Source organism: Podarcis bocagei, assembly GCF_964188305.1.
Source record: "Podarcis bocagei genome assembly, chromosome: 2".
Taxonomy (NCBI): domain Eukaryota; kingdom Metazoa; phylum Chordata; class Lepidosauria; order Squamata; family Lacertidae; genus Podarcis; species Podarcis bocagei.
The window spans coordinates 1,496,468-1,515,980 of record NC_138126.1 but is presented as its reverse complement, the minus strand read 5'-3'; the positions used below and the strand labels follow the sequence as shown (position 1 = coordinate 1,515,980).

The following is a 19,513-nucleotide window of genomic DNA, read 5'->3' as shown; positions in this document are numbered from 1 at the left end:
AAGGTGTCCACTCTGACTGAAGCTCTTTCCACACTCTATACATTTAAAAGCTTTTTCCCAGTGTGACTCCGTTGATGAATTCTAAGGTTTCCACTCCCACTGAAGCTCTTTCCACACTCCATACATTTAAAAGGTTTCTCCCCCGTGTGACTCCGTTGATGAATTCTAAGGTCTCCACTCTGACTGAAGCTCTTTCCACACTCCATGCAATTAAATGGTTTCACCCCTGTGTGAGTCCGTTGATGATTTCTAAGGTTTCCACTCTGACTGAAGCTCTTTCCACACTCCATACATTTAAAAGGTTTCTCCCCAGTGTGAGTCCGTAGATGAATTCTAAGGCTTCTGCTAGTAGTGAAGCTCTTTCCACACTCCATGCATTCAAATGGTTTCTCCCCAGTGTGACTACGTTGATGAATTCTAAGGTGTCCACTCCTACTGAAGCTCTTTCCACACTCTATACATTTAAAAGCTTTTTCCCCAGTGTGACTCCGTTGATGAATTCTAAGGTTTCCACTCCCACTGAAGCTCTTTCCACACTCCATACATTTAAAAGGTTTCTCCCCCGTGTGACTCCGTTGATGAATTCTAAGGTCTCCACTCTGACTGAAGCTCTTTCCACACTCCATGCAATTAAATGGTTTCTCCCCTGTGTGAGTCCGTTGATGAATTCTAAGGTTTCCGCTAGTAGTGAAGCTCTTTCCACACTCCATACATTTAAAAGGTTTCTCCCCAGTGTGAGTCCGTAGATGAATTCTAAGGCTTCTGCTAGTAGTGAAGCTCTTTCCACACTCCATGCATTCAAATGGTTTCTCCCCAGTGTGACTACGTTGATGAATTCTAAGGTGTCCACTCCTACTGAAGCTCTTTCCACACTCTATACATTTAAAAGCTTTTTCCCCAGTGTGACTCCGTTGATGAATTCTAAGGTTTCCACTCCCACTGAAGCTCTTTCCACACTCCATACATTTAAAAGGTTTCTCCCCCGTGTGACTCCGTTGATGAATTCTAAGGTCTCCACTCTGACTGAAGCTCTTTCCACACTCCATGCAATTAAATGGTTTCTCCCCTGTGTGAGTCCGTTGATGAATTCTAAGGTTTCCGCTAGTAGTGAAGCTCTTTCCACACTCCATGCATTTAAATGATTTCTCCCCCGTGTGACTCTGTTGATGAATTCTAAGGTCTCCACTCTGAATGAAGCTCTTTCCACACTCCATGCATTTAAATGGTTTCTCCCCTGTGTGAGTCCGTTGATGAATTCTAAGGTCTCCACTCTGACTGAAGCTCTTTCCACACTCCATGCAATTAAATGGTTTCTCCCCTGTGTGAGTCCGTTGATGAATTCTAAGGTTTCCACTCTGACTGAAGCTCTTTCCACACTCCATACATTTAAAAGGTTTCTCCCCAGTGTGAGTCCGTAGATGAATTCTAAGGCTTCTGCTAGTAATGAAGCTCTTTCCACACTCCATGCATTCAAATGGTTTCTCCCCAGTGTGACTCCGTTGATGAATATTAAGGTGTCCACTCCCACTGAAGCTCTTTCCACACTCCATACATTTAAAAGGTTTCTCCCCAGTGTGAGTCCGTAGATGAATTCTAAGGCTTCTGCTAGTAGTGAAGCTCTTTCCACACTCCATGCATTTAAATGGTTTATGTTCTCTCTTTTCACACTCCATGTATTTAAATGGTTTCTTCGTTAGTTCCATTGGACATGGCCCACCAAAATTCTGACTGCCTTCTCCATTGTCTTCTTTCGATGTGGTGGGGAGAAAATCCTATTTGTTTTCTAGGAAGAGAACAAAGTACTATTAAAGTTAACACCTGCTCTAATTTTAACGTCTTGTACAATCTCTCCTGTCCTCCATATGTTCCAAATTTTTAGGAAAGGCAAATGAAATAATTTAAAATAATGGTAACGCATCACCAGCCTTTTATAACCCTTAATTATTGTTAATGAAGCAGCATTATCTTAGAATACGGTTGAACTGTGGACTTTACGTTTTATAAAAAGTAGTTTCTCACAGGAACGGGAGCTGCTCTATGTTCCATGAACCTGGCCAAAATTCATCAGGGTCCAAAGTTCATCATGAAGTTCTTCATCCTCTGCACTATAATCCTCCACCCCTTGGGCCACATTTTGTCCCCTTCGACCTCTAGATCTTTATTCATCACCTGCACAGTCCCTTTGGCCTCAGGAGGTCCATACTGACCATTTTGGGAGACCCATATATAAGTCTAGTGACAAGGCTTGGTGCTTGTGGTCGGTTGAAGGAGTGCTCAGTTGGAGAATGTTCTTGGGGTTGGACCTCCATCTCTCAGCCTTGCATTCTTGAATGGAGAGAGCTCGAGATGCAGAAGGAAAGCAGCTGGAGCCTGACTGCTGGGAAGGCCAGATTGAGACACCCACCCCAATTATGATTTATAATAATTATATGCCGCCAGGTCTCGCACCCGCCTCCTGACACTGGCTTATCTTAGCGGAGATTCCCTGTCCAGGCCTCTCTCACTGTTCTTCCTCCCTTGCCGTGGGTGGCCAGGGGCTTCTGGATATTCTAGCTCTGTTCCAACTGGGAATTATTTATTAAATTGTTATACCTCTCTTCATATGAAGATCACAACATAAAAATATGTGTGACACTGAAATAGTATTAAAGGTGAATAACACTGATTGTTGGAAAGAAAAGAAAGAAGATGAAACCCGTGGTGTGTCCTCCTGAATGTAATATAATAATAATAGTAATAATAGTAATAATAGTAATAATAATAAAGTGTAAAGAAGAAACCAATCTTCAAATCAGTTTCATATTCCCTGGCTGTATTTCTTAGCCATGATTGTGACTCAGAATCTTAGCCACACTTTTTTCTAGAATATCAACTGTATCTCTTTGTAATAGGAGCCAGACATCCCTGGGATTTCATCCAGACATTCCATTAGTGTGGGCAGCAGCAGCGGAGGAAGGAAGGAAGGAAGGAAGGAAGCAATTTGGGGAAAACGATTTCCTTCAGAAGGTCTTCCCCAGCGGCCAGCAGGGTTGATAAACTGCTCAGTGTGGACACCTTGGATTTATAGTGTTAGGGTCTGGATACCAATCACAATCCCTCAGAAATGTCTCAAGAACCCTTAAGATCCAGTTCCACCAACTCCCAAGTAACACTGAGCCCTAGAGGAACCTTCTATGCTGAGAGGAGGCCTCTCTGGCCCTCCAGATGTGGTTGGACTCAAAGTACCACCTGCCCAAGTAGGGATGGCCCATGGCCAGGGAGGATGGGAGTCTTATCTGGGGGAACAAACTTTCCCCTTCTTCCCGCTCCTCTGAAAGTGCGGAATGGGGGAGGTGGGGCACATTGACGCAAGGGGGACATTGACACCCCAACAATATTTCAATATCGAGAAATGATATTCGTGTTGCGACATCACCCAAATGTGCCTATACATGTGTGAGTAGAACAGTTGCGACTGCGCTCGCCACCAGTTAGCCGGCCAACAACAGCCCAGCAAAATAGACCAGAGTTGCTACGCGCTTTTGGGACTTGGAAGAGTAACTTACGGCAACGGTAAAGGGCAGTCCAGTGTCGTCATTACAGGGGCCTCTTTTAATAGGGGCTGGTGTTTGAACTTTGCTAATGTTACGGAATTGGCAGGGGGGGCACTTGTGTGAGAGCAGGTTTCTTTGGCCGTCTTCCCCTTCCTTGCTTGCCCCTTCTGCGTTCCCACGGCAAGTCCAGCCGAATTAGACTATGGCGTGTGCTGCATATCTCCGCCTTCAGACAGAGGGAGCCAGGCAGCTTTCCGGGTCATGTGCCCAACTTTTCATGAGCTGATATTAAATCCCAAAAGAACTACAGCTGCTTGTTACAAAGGGTGGGGGCCGATTCGGGTAGGTTTATGATATTAACTCTTTCCATGCTCATTTCTGATGCTCAGAAGCAGGTGACCCTTTCCTAGACCTTCCTGATGACATTCTCAGTCTGACACACAGTATTTACACAGAAACACGGATCAAACACAAAAAACCCTTCACATAACTCCCATTCTAAAATACACTGAGACTATTTTATAACACATCCCCGCTATAACACACAAGTTCTAATTAAGTCCTAATATTTACTATACCTAAACATTGAGCACCACAGACCAATAATAATAATAATAATAAAATTTATTATTTTTACCCTGCCCAGCTGGCTGAGTTTCCCCAACCACTCTGGGCGGCTCCCAATCGAGTGTTAAAAACAGTAAAGCATGAAATATTAAAAACTCCCTAAACAGGGCTGCCTTCAGATGTCTTTTAAAAATAAGATAGCTGCTTAATTTCTTGACATCTGATGGGAGGGCATTCCACAGGGCAAGCGCCACTACTCAGAAGGCCCTCTGTCTGGTTCCCTGTAACCTCACTTCTTGCAATGAGGGAACCGCCAGAAGGCCTTTGGCGCTGGACCTCAGTGTCCAGGTTGAACGATGGGGGTGGAGACGCTCCTTCAGGTATACAGTGGTGCCTCGCAAGACGAAATTAATTCGTTCCACAATTCTCTTCGTCTTGCGGTTTTTTCGTCTTGCGATGCACGGTTTCCCATAGGAATGCATTGAAAATCAATTAATGCGTTCCTAGGGAAACCGCCTTCAGACCAGGTCCAGGGACAGTCTGTCCCCAGACCTTTTCTGAAGGCTGGCGGGGGAAGAAGGAGTTCCCCGCAGGGCTCTCCAAGCGGCGGATAGCAGCCTGCTGCCCCGCACGAGGGGCGCTCTTTAGCAGCGCGCCCCTCGCGCGGGGCAGACATTCACAGCTTGGGGAGCCCTGCAGGACTTCCCCGCAGGGATCTCCAAGCTGCGGATAGCAGCCTGCTGCCCCGCACGAGGGGCGCTCTTTAGCAGCGCGCCCCTCGCGCGGGGCAGACATTCACAGCTTGGGGAGCCCTGCAGGACTTCCCCGCAGGGATCTCCAAGCTGCGGATAGTAGCCTGCTGCCCCGCACGAGGGGCGCTCTTTAGCAGCGCGCCCCTCGCGCGGGGCAGACATTCACAGCTTGGGGAGCCCTGCAGGACTTCCCCGCAGGGATCTCCAAGCTGCGGATAGGCGCAGCAGGCTGCTATCCTTCCTCCCACCGCAAATCTTCAAAACAGGTCCGGGAACAGAGGAGAAGCGCTGCGCGCCTTCCCCTCTGTTCCCGGACCTGTCCTGAAGGCTTGCGGTGGGAGGAGGGCTTTCCTCCCCACCGCCAACATTCAGAATGCTGTTCTGAATGTTGGCGGTGGGGAGGAAAAACCCTCCTCCCACCGCTGCGCGCCTTCTCCTCTGTTCCCGGACCTCCCACCACAAGCCTTCAGGACAGGTCTGGGAACAGAGGAGAAGGTGCGCTGCGTTTCCCCGCTGTCCCAGGAGATTTCCCTATGGGCTTTCGTCTTGCGAAGCAAGCCCATAGGGAAATTCGTCTTGCGAAGCCTCTAAAAATCGGAAAACCCTTTCGTCTTGCGGGTTTTTCGTTTAGCGAGGCATTCGTCTTGCGGGGTACCACTGTACAGGACTGAGGCCGTTTAGGGCTTGAAAGGTCAGCACCAACACTTTGAATTGTGCCCGGAAACGTACTCAAATATTCCTCTGCAGTAAAGGAGGCAAATGGAAGCCTTCCCATTTTCTTTGTGCTTACGAATACTGTGTTAAGGAGGGATGAACAGGGTGGGCCCGTGACCTGGATTCAGGAACTAAAGTATTTACCATCACAAAAGAATGGCCAGGCTGCCCAGGTAATGCAGTTAGTGACCATTAACAGGTATCCTTGGGGACAGGTTTTCTGCTGTAGACCGCCTCCTGTGAGGTATTCCTGGTGTAGACAGTCTCCTTCTGTATGATATTTGGGGGGGGGTGGTCTTGGGTGAGCAATTTGAAAAGATTATTTAAGGCCTTGCACACCTCCCTCCTGGTTGTGGTGGGGGGGGGGACACTGTTGCAATAAAGATCAGGCTTACTAGCCGCTTTGCTTCTCCGTATTCTCTGCTTGGCCTCTGTTATTTTCTCCTACCTATATGGAACCCACTTAAGGACTATATGGGCTCTTGGATACCCCATAAGGGGAAAGGAGCAGGTTTTTCTTAGAACAAAGGTCGTAAGACTATGTTTGGTTGGCACACTTATTTATGGCAGGATAAAACTAAAACACACAAGAGCTCTATGAATCAGGTTATTCAAAAAATCCTTTTTACAGTATGGGATAAATATAATAATATGCTGGAAAGAAAAACACCTCTTTGGCTTCCACCCACAAAAGCAACAGCTTTTTAAAAAATGCAATACGGAAGAAGCAATGGGCAACTTACAGAGATCTTTTGGACTTTTCGGAAGAAGAAATAAAACTGAATAAACAGGATGAGGTGGGAGGTGTGGTGGCAGATTGGTTTCAATACCATCAAATCATCTTGTTTGGACAAGATAAAGGGAGAGGTTTTTGGACTGAAAGTTCACAGTTTGAAAGAGATATTATTGCGAGGAAAGAGAAAGTGTTTCCCAAATTTCAGGTAGAAAATTGTCCAATCTGAAGAAGTGTGCATGCACACGAAAGCTCATCCCCAGAACAAACTTAGTTGGTCTCTTATGTACCACTGAACAATTTTTTTAAAAAAACTTTCCAAAATATATGAGATACTATTAGAATGGGAAACAAAATAAAACTAGTAAAATCTTCAATAATACACTGGGCTAGAAATTTAGCTCATAATTAGAGCTGGGCTTGATGTTAATGTGCTAACTGTTTCCTAATATTTGAGCTGACATTATATCGCAAATCCAATGTGTATAAGGACTAGGAAATATCTGATTTTCAATATCGTGATAACTCGTCAGCTAACTCCTGGGCAGCAGCAGCACCTGAATGCAGAAGCCAATCCAAAGGGGTGGCTGGTAGTGGAGGTGGTGAAATGCTGAAGTTCCGAGTTTTTCATGTGCGCTAAAACTCAGTCTGCTTGGCTGTTTTTTATAAAAATAAAAATAAAAACCAACATGCTATAATATTATTGTTTTAGTTAAATAAATTGTTTAAGTTGTTCTTAAGGAAATGATTATTTTTCTCCTTCCAATAAATTACAGCAGAACTGCTGTCCAAATATAGACAGTAAACTTATTAAACCTCAGAATGATTTCATAATTATCTATGTATTTCTAACAGTGTAACCAAATCAGAAATTTTGGATTTAAATAGAATCATACTGACTAGTGATTTATTGTAAATTGTGATTGAAATCAATTTGATTTATATCAAATCCACCCTGATTGCAATCTACCACAACATCTGAAATAAGGCTGGAAGTGTACAGAGGCGAACAGGACAATGTCCTGGCAGCTGCTACTATTTAGGGTTCTAAAATGGATAAATGAAAATATCATCAATCCTCACACACTCAGTTTCATCAGCAGGGAAGCCAAGATGCATCCTAGCAGGACTTTGGGGTTTGGGCTTGGCTATAATTGGTGGTATTCAGGACAATCCAAAGTATGGAGATGAGTCCTAGTGAATGCAGATGATCTGGGACTGCCAGACTGCCAGCAGGGAGACTGGGGAATAAGAGGTGCTGGAAGGGGCGGGGTCTCTGTCGAGGCTCCTCCCCTTTTCCATTAACCCTTCCCTGGACTCCCTCTCTCCCTTTCCCCAGCCAGGCGCCCCCAGGGAGAATGGGGGGCCTCAGCCCCACCCCCAGCCCGGCTTGGGCTCCTCCTTCCCCTTCCCGCCAGGGCAGCTGAGCCTCTCTCGGCCCCCCAGGAAGGAGGAAGGGGAGTCTGGCGGGGCTGCTGCTGCTGCTGCCCAGGAGACCTTGCAGGTCTTGGGTCCCCCCTTCCCCCCCCCTGGGTCGGGGCCTGGATCGGGGCCCCTGTCGACGGGCCCCAGGGAGGGAGGGCGCTCTCCTTGCGGGGGGGTCTCTTCCTCCTCCTCCCCCCCCTCTATTCCCCCCCCTTCTCTCCCTCCCCCTTCACCTCTTGGTCCTCCGCCTCCCTGGCTCCGGATTAGTCCGCTCTCCTTCTCTGCAAGAGAAAGGGCGGGGGGGGCGGCGGGGGGAGGGGGGGCTCTTCAGCGACGCCCCTCCTCCTCCTCCTTTCCCTCTCTGGCCACTTCCGGCGCGTTTCCCAGCGCCACTTCCGGCTCCTTTCCCGACGCGCGTGTCCCTAGAGCCACGTCTGCAAGAGCAGCCCCCCCTCCCTGTGTCCGGAGGGGAAGGCGAGGGGGCGGCGCTGCCTCTGGCCTCCTGCTCTGGGGGCTCCATGGGGCAAGTGGAGGCCGGGGGGGGGAGGGTCTCCTTCTGGGCCTCCTTCTGCATGCCAAGCCCTCCGCCGGGGTCCTTCTGCAGGCAGAGCAAGGGCTTCGCCCCCTGACAGCCCAGCCCAGCTTCAAACACCAGCCCCTCTCCCCCCCCCCTGGATGGAGAGGTGTTCTGGAGTGTGGCCTTGTCACTCACACGCAAGGCCAGAACAGTCCTGTGAGAGGAAGGGGGGGGAGCATTTCTGCAGGCTGACGTCCATCCATCCATCCAGCTGCCCAGGCCCCAGCCCCTCCCCCTAAGAGTGAAGGGTCCCAGTCTGGAAATCCCCCCTTCCTGCTGGAGATGAGGCAGGGAGGGATTCCCTTGCTCTGGAATTCCCTTGCCAGCAGGTAGACTTCAAAAGCCCCCCCCCCCATGCCTCCCCCTTCCCTCATTTAGGAGGGAGACTTCTCATCTTGTGGTTGGGTCATTTCAAACCCAGTTTTTCTCTCTCTCCCTGCAATTTTAAGAAATTCTGGCTCTTAGGATCCCTGCAGGGTATTAAGTGTTGTTCTAACTTCCCTATTGCAGGTGGAAAGAGGAATGTGGGGCCTGCTTATAATATCTTAGGGTGGCAGGATTAAGATTTGGGACTGGGACTTTCAGATTCAGAGCCCCTCTTCACATGAGATTTCTTCCAACTATTGGAGGAAAGAATGTCTGAGGTTTATGACAGAAATATAATTATTACGGGTGAATTTAATGGAGTAGGATCACTGGACTATGACAGATCACTGAGGGAAAGTGTCTCAGAAGAAGGCAAAATACCAAATACTTTTTTGATATGGTTACAACAATGGATCTACTAGATCAGGGGTCAGCAGACTTTTTCAGCAGGAGGCCAGTCCACTGTCCCTCAGACCTTGTTGGGGGCCGGACTATATTTTTGGGGGAAATGAGCGATTTTGGCCTGTCCGCAAAGAGGCCTGAAGATGTTTGGCTTTACCTGTCCCAGTTGTCGTCCCAATAGCCCCAGTTGGGCTTCTCCAGCCAGGTGCCAGGGCAGGGTAGGGGGCTGCGTTGGCCGGAGAAGACAGAAGCAGCAGCCCTGGCGGAGCCGCGGACGGAGGCAGGGGAACCGAGGCGTTGCTGGACCTTTTACCCACCAACTGCTGCTGCTTCCCAACCCGCAAGCGGCCGCTGCAACAAACCGCCTGAACGCCATGGGAGGAATGAAGGAGGGAGGGGGTGACGAAGAAAGCGCGTGAGGAAGCGGCACAGAGTAGGGGCACAGAAAAGGAAAGAAGGGCGGACTGAGGGAGAGGGAGGAGGAGCAAGAGGAAAACGCAGCAGCAGCCGGCAGCCAGTGTCACCCCCCCTTCCCAGTGCCACCCTTCTGAGGCAGGCAGGCGGATGAGCCGACTCCCCCCGTTGATGGCACCCGGTGTGGGACAAGATTGCTCGTCCCTGAGGAGAAAAGCGCTGCCGGGTGAGGGAGAGGGAAAGAACGTGCGTGCTGGCAATCCACGTGGCGATTCCCGGACCGTCTGCAGGCCGGATCTAGAAGGCAATTGCGCCTGATCCGGCCCACAGGCCTTAGTTTGCCAACCCGGATGCTTGGAGATTCAGACCCCCATTAGAACAAGAGTAAACATGTTCTTCTGATTCAAAGGATTCTGCGGGAAGAAGAAACATGATCTGGATATTGAAGGGACTGCCTACAGGATTAAAGACTGTAGAGATCCAGCCAAGAACTATATCAGATCAAAACTCAACATGGATGATAATGAGGGGTGAAAAGAGTTCATTGTATAGATGGAGACTAAATAAGGGTTTATTTGAAAAACACTGAATTACAACATAACTTTTAAAAACATTTGGAAATATAGGGGAAGATGAAACTTTCACTTTTACGAAGGATTTCAACCATAAAGAGAAATGTTTTACCTAAGATACTGTTTTTATTCTAAATGATACTAATAATAAATAATACAAGCTTCTTTAACGAATGGCAAAGAGATATTTCATGATTACTCTGGCAGGGGAAAAACACCAAGAATTAACTATAAAATTTCGATAGATACTAAAAATAGAGGTGGCTTCGCACTGCTAGATTTTCTACTACGAGGCAGCCTCTTCGTGTTGGTTAAAAGAATGGATATCGTTGGACAACACACTATTGCTGGATTCTCAGTGGAATCTCGGTTGTAGAACGCTTCAGAAGTTGAACGTTTGGTACTTAAATACTTAATTCGTTCCGGAGGTCCGTTCTTAACCTGAAGCACCACTTTAGCGAATGGGGCCTCCTGCTGCTGCTCCACCGCCGGAGCACGGTTTCTGTTCTCATCCTGAGGCAAAGTTCTTAACCTGAAGCACTATTTCTGGGTTAGCAGAGTCTGTAACCTGAAGCGTATGTAACACAAGGTACCACTGTATTAATAAAATTATCTATATATAAAGCAATTGAAACACTTCCCACACTCCTTCCATTCAAACCATTTAAGATTTTTGAGTTTGTGGATTGTAGGGTTTCAACTCTTAATGCTTTTCCTCCTTGCGAGTACATTGATGGTTTCTAATAACATCAGGACTGAAGCTCTATGTACGCTCCATATACGTAAGTGGTTTTCCCTTTTTGAGTTCGCTGTTTGCTAAGGTTTCGACTTTTATTGACTCTCTTTCCACACTCCATACATTTATTTGCTAGTCCCCGAGTGAGTCTGTTGATGTTGTCTAAGTTTCCTGTGTGTGAAATTAGGGTTCCACTCTGAAAGAAACTCTTTCAACTCTCCATACATTTAAATGGTTTCTCCCGTGTGAGTCCGTTGATGTCTTCTAACACTTCCAACATTGGTGAAGCCCTTTCCACACTCCTTACATTTAAATGGTTTCTCCCCTGTGTGAGTTTGATGATGGATACTAAGTGCTGTACCATCAATAAAGCTCTTTCCACATTCCATGCATTTAAATGGTTTCTCCCCTGTGTGAGTCCGTTGATGTCTTCTAACATTTCCAACATTGGTGAAGCCCTTTCCACACTCCTTACATTTAAATGGTTTCTCCCCTGTGTGAGTTTGATGATGGATACTAAGTGCTGTACCATCAATAAAGCTCTTTCCACATTCCATGCATTTAAATGGTTTCTCCACTGTGTGAGTCCATTGATGTTTTCTAAGTGTTCCACTGCGATTGAAGCTCTTTCCACACTCCTTACATTTAAATGGTTTCTCCCCAGTGTGAGTTCGATGATGGGTTCTCAGGTCTCTCCTCTCAATAAAACTCTTTCCACATTCCATGCATTTTAATGGTTTTTCCCCTGAGTGAGTCCATTGATGTCTTTTTACTGCTCCATTAGAAGTGAAGCTCTTTCCACATTCCATACATTCAAATGGTTTTTCCCCTGTGTGAGTCCGTTGATGGATTCTAAGTGCTGTACCATCAATAAAGCTCTTTCCACATTCCTTGCATTCAAATGGTTTCTCCCCTGTGTGAGTCCGTTGATGTTTTCTAAATGTTCCACTATCGGTAAAGCTCTTTCCACACTCCATACATTCATAAGGTTTTTCCCCTGTGTGGGTTCGTTGATGGTTTCTAAGGTGTCCAGTCTGACTGAATCTCTTTCCACACTCCTTACATTTATATGGTTTTTCCCCTGTGTGAGTTCGATGATGGATTCTAAGTTGTCTACTCTCAGTGAAGCTCTTATCACACAGCATACATTCAAATGGTTTTTCTCCAGTGTGAGTTTTATGGTGAATATTCAGTCCTCTCTTTGTACTGAAACTCTTTCCACACTCCAAACATTTAAATGGTTTTTCTCCTGTGTGAATCCGTTGATGGATTCTAAGGTTTCTACTCTGACTGAAGCTCTTTCCACATTCCATGCATTTAAATGGTTTCTCCACTGTGTGAGTCCATTGATGTTTTCTAAGTGTTCCACTGCGATTGAAGCTCTTTCCACACTCCTTACATTTAAATGGTTTCTCCCCAGTGTGAGTTCGATGATGGGTTCTCAGGTCTCTCCTCTCAATAAAACTCTTTCCACATTCCATGCATTTTAATGGTTTTTCCCCTGAGTGAGTCCATTGATGTCTTTTTACTGCTCCATTAGAAGTGAAGCTCTTTCCACATTCCATACATTCAAATGGTTTTTCCCCTGTGTGAGTCCGTTGATGGATTCTAAGTGCTGTACCATCAATAAAGCTCTTTCCACATTCCTTGCATTCAAATGGTTTCTCCCCTGTGTGAGTCCGTTGATGTTTTCTAAATGTTCCACTATCGGTAAAGCTCTTTCCACACTCCATACATTCATAAGGTTTTTCCCCTGTGTGGGTTCGTTGATGGTTTCTAAGGTGTCCAGTCTGACTGAATCTCTTTCCACACTCCTTACATTTATATGGTTTTTCCCCTGTGTGAGTTCGATGATGGATTCTAAGTTGTCTACTCTCAGTGAAGCTCTTATCACACAGCATACATTCAAATGGTTTTTCTCCAGTGTGAGTTTTATGATGAATATTCAGTCCTCTCTTTGTACTGAAACTCTTTCCACACTCCAAACATTTAAATGGTTTTTCTCCTGTGTGAATCCGTTGATGGATTCTAAGGTTTCTACTCTGACTGAAGCTCTTTACACATTCCATGCATTTGAATGGTTTCTCTCCTGTGTGAGTCCGTTGATGTTTTCTAAATGTTCCACTATCGGTGAAGCTCTTTCCACACTCCATACATTTATAAGGTTTTTCCCCTGTGTGGGTTCGTTGATGGTTTCTAAGGTGTCCAATCTGACTGAAGCTCTTTCCACACTCCTTACATTTATATGGTTTCTCCCCCGTGTGCGTGTGTTTATGTATACGAAGGTTTGAACTCCAACGAAAGCTTTTTCCACACTCCATGCATTTAAATGGTTTCTCTCCTGTCTGAGTCCGTTGATGAATTCTAAGGTCTCCACTCCCACTGAAACTATTCCCACACTCCATACTTTCAAATTGTTTCTCCTCTCTCTTTTCACATTCCATGAATTTATATGGTTTCTTTGTTATTCACATTGGACATGGCCCTCCAGAATTTTGACTGCCTTCTCCATTGTCTTCTTTCAACAGGGAGGAGCGGGGGGAAAGGAAACCTAGGAAGAGAACAAAGGAATATTACACACATCAGTTAGCACCTGCTCTTATTCTGACGTCTCGTACATTCTTTCCTGCCCTCCATATGTTCCAAGTTTTTAGGAAAGACAGATGAAATAATGTTAAATAATGGTAATGGACCAACAGCCTTTCCTAACCCTTAATTAAGCATTAATGAAGCAGCATTATCTTAGAATACGGTTGAACTGTGGGGTTTACGTTTTATAAAAAGTGGTTTCTCATAGGAAAGGGAGCTGCTCTATGTTCCATGAACCTGGCCAATATTAATCAGGATCCGAAATTCATCATGAAGTTCTTCATCCGCTGCACTATAATCCTCCACCCCTTGCGACACATTTTGTCCCCTTCGACCTCTAGATGCTTATTAATCACCTGCACAGTCCCTTTGGCCTCAGGAGGTGCATAGTGACCATTTTGGGAGACCCATATATAAGTCTAGTGACAAGGCTTGGTGCTTGTGGTCGGTTGAAGGAGTGCTCAGTTGGAGAATGTTCTTGGGGTTGGACCTCCATCTCTCAGCCTTGCATTATAGAATGGAGAGAGCTGGAGATGCAGAAGGAAAGCAGCTGGAGCCTGACTGCTGGGATGCCCAGATTGAGACACCCACCCCAATTATGATTTATAATAATTATATGCCACCATATCTCGCACCCGCCTCCTGACACTGGCTTATCTTAGCGGAGATTCCCTGTCCAGGCCTCTCTCACTGTTCTTCCTCCTTTGCCCTGGGTGGCCAAGGGCTTCCGGATATTCTAGCTCTGCTCCAACTGGGATTTATTTATTAAATTGTTATACCTCTTTTCATTTGAAGATCACAAGATAAAAATATGTGTTACACTGAAAAAGGTGAGTATTAAAGGTGAATAACACTGAGTGTGGAAAAGAATAGAAAGAAGATGAAACCAGCGGTGTGTCGACCTGAATGTAATATAATAGTAATAATAATAATAACAACAATAACAACAAGAATGTGTAAAGAAGAAATCAATCTTCAAATCAGTTTCTTATTCCCTAGCTGTATTTCTCAGCCACGACTGTAACTCAGAATCTTAGCTACACTTTTTTCTAGAATACAGTGGTACCCCGCAAGACGAACGCCTCGGAAGACGACAAACTCGCTGGACGAAGGAGTTTTTCGTTTTCTTAGCCGCTTCGCAAGACGCATTTCCCTATGGGCTTGCTTCGCAAAACGAAGCTTGCCCCGCAAGCTCCAGGGATAGCGGGGAAGTGCAGCGCGTCTTCCCCGCTGTCCCCGGACCTCTTTTGAACCAAGGGGCGGCGGGGAGAAGATCGCTTCTCCCCGTTGCCAGCCCCGCAATCTCCATTGCCTTCCCCTCTCTCCCCGGACCCCTTTTGAACCAAGGGGCGGCAACGGGGAGAAGCGATTCTCCCCGCTGCCCCTTCCCTTGCTTTAAAACAGGTCCGGGGACAGAGGGGAAGGTGCGCGGCGCTTCCCCACTGTCCCCGGACGGTCTCCATAGGAACGCATTGTTTGATTTTCAATGCATTCCTATGGGAAACCGTGCTTCACAAGACGAAAAACTCGCAAGAAGAAAAAACTTGCGGAACGAATTACCGTATTTTTTGCACCATAACACTCACTTTTTTCCTCCTAGAAAGTAAGGGGAAATGTCTGTGCGTGCTATGGAGCGAATGCCTGCGGGTGGCGGGGGGGATCTGCTGCAGTCGTGAGCAGAGGATCCATGGTTCCCCTTCCTTCCCTCCTCCGTGGTTACAAAGCATGGATCCACATGGATCCTCAGGATTTTTGCATTGGGCTACTCCAAACTCACAGTCAGATCACATGTCTGTGGCCACAGCATGAACCACAAAAATCATATATCCACTATTTCGTTTAGAATATTTTTTTTCTTGTTTTCCTCCTCTAAAAACTATGTGCGTGTTATGGTCTGGTGCGTGTTATAGAGCGAAAAATACAGTAATTTCGTCTTGCGAGGCACCACTGTATCAACTAGACATAGGAGCCAGACATCCCTGGGATTTCATCCAGACATTCCATTAGTGTGGGCAGCAGCAGCGAAGAAAGGAAGGAAGCAACTTTGGGGTCAAACCATTTCCTTCAGAAGGTCTTCCCCAGCGGCCAGCAGGGTTGATAAACTGCTCAGTGTGGACACCTTGGCTTTAGAGTGTTAGGGTCTGGATACCGATCACAATCCCTCAGAAATGTCTCAAGAACCCTTAAGATCCAGTTCCACCAACTCCCACGTAACACTGAGCCCTAGAGGAACCTTCTATGCTGAGTTGAGGCATCTCTGGCCCTCCAGATGTGGTTGGACTCAAAGAAGAAGAAGAGGAGGAGTTTGGATTTGATATCCCGCCTTTCACTCCCCTTCAGGAGTCTCAAAGCGGCTAACATTCTCCTTTCCCTTCCTGCCCAAGGGAAGGGAAAGGACCACCTGCCCAAGCAAAGATGGCCCATGGCCAGGGAGGATGGGAGTCTTATCTGGGGGAACAAACTTTCCCCTTCTTCCCCCTCCTCTGAAAATGCGGAATGGGGGAGGTGGGGCACATTGAAGCAAGGGGGACATTGACACACCAACAAGATTTCAATATCAAGAAATGGTATTTGTGTTGCGACATCACCCAAATGTGCCTATACATGTGTGAGTAGAACAGTTGCGACTGCACTGGCCGCCAGTTAGCCGTTGGTGTTTGAAGAGAGTAGGTGTGTTTTTAGCACGACCAACTAAAAATTATGTGAAATGTAAAAGTGTTCCAACACTTTTTTACGTCATTTAGTTAAGATTTAAAAATACCAAAGGTAAGTTATTCCACTCAGTAATCAGGATTACACGTGATTTTCAAATAAGTGCAGTGGTTTTATTAACAATTGTTAGTTTTTTTGAAAATGTCCATTGGGGGGCACTTTGATACACTAAGACATGGGATGCATTGAGACGTATAAAAGTACCCCGCTTAGTGTACAATAATCTCTAAACAAGTGTCATATCTCAGGAAAAAAACAGGATCTTGTACGTTTGCTTCCGCATTGCAAGTGTTGATTTGAAGAATGTTGTTTTGCGGTTGCCAAAACCAAATTTCCCAAAAGACACATCTTGAACATCATGTCTTTGTACTTTATATACTTATATATTGACTTATGTGGATATAATGTGTAACAGAAGCTAAATGTTAAGTAATAATCTTATTTTTAGAAGCATTTTGTTTAAATTACTATTTTTTGACTACCTAATGTGCGTTCTTATACTTTTTAAAGTTTTTCCAAACTTCTGGCCCATGGGCCTTAGGGTGCCTATGCCTGGGATAGAGGGTTAAATCAGGGCTCCGTCCCCTCCTTGCGCCTTCCTGCACCTCCTGCCTGAGGGGCTGCCTCAGTTTCCCTCACGGTGGAGCAGGCCCTGAGAACAGCCTTCCCGCTGCCTTCCAAAAGACAGTCATACCTCAGGTTACAGACGCTTCGAGTTGTGTTTTCGGGTTGGGCACCGCACGAAATCCGGAAGTACCAGAACAGGTTACTTCCGGGTTTCAGCCCTTGCACATGTGCAGAACCACTAAATCACGCTTTGCGCATGTGCAGAAGCACCGAATTGCCACTCGCACATGCACAGACACGCAGCGGCGTAGCGTGAGTTGTAAGCACCCGGGGCAACGCAAGTAATTTGCGCCCCCTAACCCGGGGCAAGGCAAGTAATTTGCGCCCCCCGCTGCCGCCCAAATGACGCCGCTTGCCCAGAGGAGGAGGGGGGCAGAGAGGCGAGGAAAATTCAACGGCCCAGCAGCTGCAGCAGCAGCGGCGGAGGCGGGGCTGTGAAGAGGGGCTGCCTGGCGCGTCCTCCGCGGCGAGGGCTGAGAGCCGCTGCCTGCCGGGCGCCTTCAGCCCGGATGCGCGCACAGCTCGTCGGTTCCGCGAGACATGCGGCTCCGCTACAGCCTGCGCCCGAGGCTCTTCGGCGACTCCGGAGGCAGCAAGCGCGCCCCCCCAGATGTTGCGCCCGGTGCGGCCGGCACCCCTGGCACCCCCCACGCTACGCCACTGCAGACACGGCACTGCGGGTTGGGAATGTGCCTCCCACACGGATCACGTTCGCAACCTGAGTGTCCACTGCACAGGAAACATGGCACAGAAGACCTTGGAGTCTCACCGTGGAACATAACAACAACAACAACAACAACAACAACAACAATTGGTTATACGTCACTTTGGGCTGCCCTGGGCGGTGGCGTAGGGTGTCCCCGTTACAACAGCCCTGCAAAATAGACCGGAGTTGCTGCGCGCTTTTGGGACTTGGAAGAGTAACTTACGGCAACCGTAAAGGGCAGTCCAGTGTCGAAATTACGGGGGCCTCTTTTAAATAGGGGCTGGTGTTTGAACTTGGGCTTTGCTAAAGTTACGGAATTGGCAGGGGGGGCACTTGTGTGAGAGCAGGTTTCTTTGGCCGTCTCCCCCTTCCTTGCTTGCCCCTTCTGCGTTCCCATGGCAAGTCCAGCCGAATTCGACTATGGCGTGTGCTGCATATCTCCGCCTTCAGACGGAGGGAGCCAGGCAGCTTTCTGGGTCGTGTGCCCAACTTTTCATAAGCTGATATTAAATCCCAAAAGACCTACAGCTGCTTGTTACAAAGGGAGGGGGCCGATTCCGGTAGGTTAATGATATTAACTCTTTCCATGCTCATTTCTGATGCTCAGAAGCAGGTGACCCTTTCCTAGACCTTCCTGATGACATTCTCAGTCTGACACACAGTATTTACACAGAAACACGGATCAAACACAAAAAACCCTTCATATAACTCCCTTTCTAAAATACACTGAGACTATCTTATAACATATCTCCATTATAACACACAAGTTCAAATTAAATCCTAATATTTACTATACTTAAACATGGAGCATCACAGACCAATAATAGTAATAATAATAATAATAATAATAATAATAATAATAATAATAACAATAATAATATTTATACCCTGGCCATCTGGCTGAGTTTCCCCAGCCACTCTGGGCGGCTCCCAATTGAGTGTTAAAAATAATACAGCATTAAATATTAACAACTTCCCTAAACAGGGCTGCCTTCAGATGTCTTTTAAAAATAAGATAGCTGCTTAATTCCTTGACATCGGATGGGAGGGCGTTCCACAGGGCAAGCGCCACTACCCAGAAGGCCCTCTGTCTGGTTCCCTGTAACCTCACTTTTTGCAATGAGGGAACCGCCAGAAGGCCCTCGGCACTGGATCTCAGTGTCCAGGTTGAACGATGGAGGTGGAGACGCTCCTTCAGGTATACAGGACTGAGGCCGTTTAGGGCTTGAAAGGTCAGCACCAACACTTTGAATTGTGCTCAGAAACGTACTCAAATATTCCTCTGCAGGAAAGGAGGCAAATGGAAGCCTTCCCATTGTCTTTGTGCTTACGAATACTGTGTTAAGGAGGGATGAACAGGGTGGGCCTGTGACCTGGATTAAGGAACTAAAGTATTTACCATCACAAAAGAATGCCCAGGCTGCCCAGGTAATGCAGTCAGTGACCATTAACAGGTATCCTTGAGGACAGGTTTTCTGCTGTGGACCGCCTCCTGTGATGTATTCCTGCTGTAGAAAGTCTCCTTCTGTATGATATGGGGGGGGGTCTTGGGTGGGCAATTTCAAAAGACTATATAAGGCCTTGCACACCTCCCTCCTGGTTGTGGTGAGGGGGGGACAGTGTTGCAATAAAAATCACGCTTACAAGACGCTTTGCTTCTCCATATTCTCTGCTTGGCCTCTGTTATTTTCTCCTACCAATATGGAACCCACTTAAGGACTATATGGGCTCTTGGATACCCCATAAGGGGAAAGGAGCAGGTTTTTTCTTATAACAAAGGTCGTAAGACTATGTTTGGTTGGCACGCTTATTTATGGCAGGATAAAACTAAAACACACAAGAGCTCTATGAAGCAGGTTATTCAGAAAATCCTTTTTACAGTATGGGATAAATATAATAATATGCTGGAAAGAAAAACACCTCTTTGGCTCCAACCCACAAAAGCAACAGCTTTTTAAAAAATGGAATACGGAAGAAGCAATGGGCAACTTAGAGAGATCTTTTGGACTTTTCGGAAGAAGAAATAAAACTGAATAAACAGGATGAGGTGGGAGGTGTGGTGGCGGATTGGTTTCAATACCATCAAAT

At 46.8% G+C, this 19,513-nt stretch overlaps 3 protein-coding genes across 6 annotated transcripts in view; 1 reads left to right on the top strand and 2 right to left on the bottom strand.

Moving 5' to 3' along the window:
* Positions 1-19,513, top strand: part of LOC308581176 (uncharacterized protein) — a 270,653-nt gene that overhangs the window by 20,147 nt on the left and 230,993 nt on the right. The window lies entirely within an intron of this gene.
* The window catches only part of LOC308580638 (uncharacterized protein), a 327,057-nt gene that overhangs the window by 159,131 nt on the left and 148,413 nt on the right, over positions 1-19,513 (bottom strand). The window lies entirely within an intron of this gene.
* LOC308580832 (uncharacterized protein) overlaps positions 1-19,513 on the bottom strand; it is a 265,061-nt gene that overhangs the window by 193,582 nt on the left and 51,966 nt on the right. The gene's annotated exons all lie outside the window — the stretch shown is intronic.